This window comes from Muscardinus avellanarius (assembly GCF_963383645.1).
Source record: "Muscardinus avellanarius genome assembly, chromosome: X".
NCBI classification, from domain to species: domain Eukaryota; kingdom Metazoa; phylum Chordata; class Mammalia; order Rodentia; family Gliridae; genus Muscardinus; species Muscardinus avellanarius.
Window position 1 is genome coordinate 69,923,773 of NC_137792.1, and position 4,904 is coordinate 69,928,676.

Consider the following 4,904-nt stretch of genomic DNA (forward strand, 5'->3'; position numbering starts at 1 on the left):
AGAAGAAGGGCAACATTCAAAGTCGTCATCTCTACAAAAATCTGATCAAGACTTAAAGAACTCAATGTCACAGCTACCCAATATTGTTAGTTCTTTAAAAGGGGAGCTGGCATTGCTCCCAAAGAGCTTTGTTAACACTTTAACGTTGCACATTTGGCCAAGGAAAAAAGTGGCATCAGTAGGACCGAAGTTCTGAGTTGCTCTGATAGAAAATAAAGCTCTACAAAAGGCTGTATAGTGAAAGCAATATTGGCAAATGCCATAGCAACCAAAACTGCTTGTCTCCTGGGGAAAATTAAAATTTTTCGGACGATCAGGCATTTGGCATGGCTCTGTAAATTAAAATATGACTCCAAAGTTTCCCTTGGAATAAAAATCTATTCCAGGGCTGATGATACTGTTGAAGAAAGGGGCACTTTAATTCCTGAAATCTTTTTCAGTCTAATCCTGTACAGAGATATCAATTTCAGCCTCCACTGAACACAGAAAGGAGAAATCTGTATTTGTTCGAGAATGTGGAGCAGAAAGGCATCTCCAGAAGCATCCACTCTACATCCCTACCATCTACTGGGTGGCACTCCCAGACAGAGCTCTTCAGAAATACTGTATTCTGCAGAATGAGATTTTGTTTTCTTTCTTTTACAAACACTGGTTACAGCCTTTATTGATAGGATTCTTTCTGAGTGTAGCTTCTGTTCATCTTGCTTCTCATTTCCTTTAGATTATTTGCCTTATACCTTACTGGTGGATTTGATGATGGTTCAGCATCCTATCAGCTTTGAGATAAATCCTCTGCTCTTTAACTCAGCCTTGTTCATGGGTTTATAACCTCAGAAGTATTTCAATTCAGTTAGAATATTACAGTGGACAGGCTTTTTCACCCTTCTACTTCCATCCCATGGGAATTCTCAGAATGCAAAATATAAACAAAGCATGAAGAATAACAATAATCTAAGCCCTTCATATGAACTTCCCAGTTGATGAACCTCTCCAATCATCATTCAGCCCTATGGATTGTTCTACATCTCCATTTGAGCATATAGAGGCTCAGAGTAAAAAGGGGAAACACTTAGACTTCCAGGTCTTAGAATTCTGTTAAGCTCCTAGATGCCCACAGCTTCCCAGCTGCCCCAGGCTGGCTCATCTCCTCATCCTTGGGCCTGGAATTTAAGGATTTCCATCACAGGAGGTATTTCACCTAGAAAAAGCACTAGCAACACCATGAAAATACCCAATCACCCTTTCTGGAAATCCAGCCTGAAGTCCATCTACCAACCCAATCTTCCAGGAAGGCCAAGTAAATAAAATAAACTAAGAATGAAACTATGCCTCTTGGGTTCTTTTCTACTTTCCTTGGGGATCATGCCTACTTCTCTCCAAGCCAAATGTATGGCCCTCTGCTAGGTCCTAAGCAGTGTGAATCTTCTTTGATATTTGGCCTAGCATTCCCTCCCAGTTTTTCACCTTATGAGAAAGTGGCACCGGGAAGCAACTATTTGAACACTGGCAGGAGAAATCAAGTTCAAACTTTGAACTTTGCACATGTGCAACAACAAAACTAGAAATATAGAGGATAAGTAAAGAAGAGAGAAGCATGCATTTAAGAAGGCCTCCAAAATATGAATGCTTCAGCAAGCTTTGGATTTTTAAAGGTGACACACAATTGTTTCTTGCAATTATATTTCACTTATCATTTTCTCTCTCCATCCTCTTACAGATCTGCCTTACACACACACACACACACACACACACACACACACACACACACACACACAAAACATTTGGTGATGGTACAGAATTGGAATGTTCTACTTATGATAAACCTGTCCTGTCGAGTTTATATAAAAGGAGAGGAGGAGGGAGTCAAATAAGAGAAAATAATGCCATAATTGAGATGATAATTCTTTTACTCACTTTGCAGTTAAAAACATTTTAACATTTGGAGGGATGAATACATGTCCTCACAGCCTCTGCTATTCAATAATACAATTCATTAGGAGGGAGCAGAGAGAAATCTCGGTATCATTAAGAATGTGGAGCAGGGGGGGAATGAGGGCCGGTGTCACAAGTCCCATGGCCAAATTCAGAAAATAATGACAATTAGATCGCCATTCAAAATGCGCTGGCAATCCAGACACCCATTTTGAATCCCATCCACATTTGTAGACAGCGCCTGCAATGTTGTCTTTCCCAATTATTAACGATGCACGATGAATTTTATCCACATATTAATGATAATTCATTCCTCATTAAGAGCCCGTGCTGATAACAGCCCACATTTTGGCCCAGCAGGGCCTCACAAATTTATTTTCCCTTTGTTAAATCCAGTTTACTTTAATAGTTTGTGCAGCAATAGACAGAAGCTGTGCGGGAAGGAAATCGATGTCTGGGTCTGATCAAATACCAGAATTTCTAAAAGGCCAGCACCGGGCTGAGGTGACCCCAGCACATCTTCTTAGCTTCTGAAGAGATGAGGCTATGTCTGAGGCCTCCGAGTTGTTCGGTTATAAGGAGCTTGCCCCTTTAGCCTATGGGAGCTTCCCCAAACAACAATGTGAGAGCAGTAGATGACACCCCCAAGGGTGTCACCAGATAAGGGGTTGGCAGGGACACTGTGTAAACGCGACCAGCACCCCGGGATCTCGGTTAGGGTGCGGCAGTAACGTGGGCTAAACTCATTTGCAGATGTCCCTGACCGCAGGAGAGGGTTCCCTGGGTCACAGGTGCGACGAAATCCAGCGACACAGAGAACCGGGTTTTAGGAGCAGTTTTGCTAAAGAAAAACCCGAAGCGGCCCAGACCTGCATCTTCTGGGTCCAGGATGTGGGACTAGGACATCAGAAAGTAGCGGTGCGCGCCCAAACCATGGGTCTTGGCAACCACTCTTAGTGGGTTGCCGCCAGCTGAGGCCCCGGGCGCCTGCGTAGTGACAGATCCGGAGCAGCAGAGGGCGCCTTGAGCAAAGCTTGCTGTAGGTCGCGGAGAGACTGGGGAATTAGAGAGGGTGAGACAGAATCAAGTCTGGAGTAGCCCACCCAAGCACAACTAAACGCTGGCACCGCCCCCCCAGACCTCCCAGGGCGCCCTCGGGGAGGGGTCTTCAGTTGTTTGGAACATCCGACCAGATCGCATCTGCTGACAAGCCAGCAAAACGCAAATGAAGGAGGAGGAACAATACAAAACACTCACGGGAAGCTCAACTGAATGTCAATTTTAAACTGCTGTTCATTTTCAAGATCGTTTTGGGTATCTGGAGTCCATATTCCATATTAGGATAGATTTTTTTCTGAACATCAATAAATAAATATATGATAGTTTCACCTAAAAAAAGAAAAGAAAAAAATATTCTCTGGTAAGAAAGAAAGCAAAAAGAAATATTTAAATGCTATCTTTAAGTCATCAAAAGCTTGGTATCAGATAAATGAAACTGTTATATGAGATTATCATTGTTAATTTTGGATAAATTGCTATAATACTAGATGTCAACCACTAAGCCAAGCATGGGAAGGAGGGATGGGGAGGGAATGGGGCAGGGATCCGGTAGGGGCTAACTGGGCGATATGTGCATGTATGTCTACAAAGTTTTTTTTTTTTTTATCCCATTATGCAGTATGAATACAGTGCACCAATAAAAATAATTATTAAATTTTTTTAAAAACTGCTGAGGATGAGCAATTGTCTTCAGACACTATCCTGAGGCACATAACAATTGTTTCTAGGAGCTGGCTGTGTCTCGAAGTAAGCCCTACCTCGGAGATGGGAGGCCCCACTCACCAAGGGGGCATGCTCTGAAAGATACCACAGACCTGTATTATAATGACAAGATAGCACCTGCTACTTGCATTCACTGCTCCGAGCAATTTCATACCAAAATCCTCATATTTATTCTGCAAAACCATCCTCCCTTTTTTTTTTTTTTTTTTTGGTGGTACTGGGGGTGGAACCCAGAGGCTTTCTACCTCTGGGCTATACTCCCAGACCCATTTTATATTTTATTTGGAAACAGGGTCTCACTAAGTTGCTGAGAGCCTCACTAAGTAGCTGAGGCTGGCTTCGAACCTGTGCGATCCTCCTGTCTCAGCCTCCCAAGCGTGCCACCACCACGCCGGGATCCCACTAGGTATTCTTAGTTCCCTTTTACAAATGAAGAAACTGAGGCTCAAGGAATTATAACACCTGCCCCTGTTCACAGAGATCTCAGTTCTTTTTGCCTCCTGGCACTGCCTCCTTGATGGAAAATAGCTGTCCAGATGTCTGCTTCCACACTTCAACCCAAAAGGAAATTCTGGAGCTAACAGTATGCCCTTGACCCTTTCTTTCATGTCCTTTGGAGACTGCATCTCAAGCTGTTTGAAGAAAAGCCTCCTGGCTTGAGTTGGGAAGTGATCTCAGACACCAAAAGCTGCAGTAGCACCAGGTACGCAGTTATTTTGTTTTTGTGTTTTTTTTTTTTTTTCAGACGTTTGGGTATGGGCTCTTGTTAGCCTTTGGCAAGATCTGGTTTCTGTACAGAGAAGAATTCAACAGTGACTCTTTGGCCCAGAGGTGTCACCACACACACTAGTATGAGCTGCTGATGCCATGGTCTTATCTCCTTCCCCAAAACCTTCAGTCTGCATCAGCTTCCCCTGCTTCTGACCTTCTTCCCAGCACTTAATGTATGAGCTCTCTTGTAGCAACTTGCTTGTTCCCATTTCCTGACTCTCCTGTGTGTCTGTCTCCCTACTGCTGATAAGAACCACAGGAGCAGAGGCCATGTCAGTATTGAGCACACAGCAGCTGTCAAAGAGTTGTGAAATTGAATTTTAGCTGCATTTCTGCACACAACATTAACCAATTAAATAAGATGGCTTTGTTTTGTTTTTATTCTTGTTTGGGGGTTTATTTCAAACAATGAGGCCTAC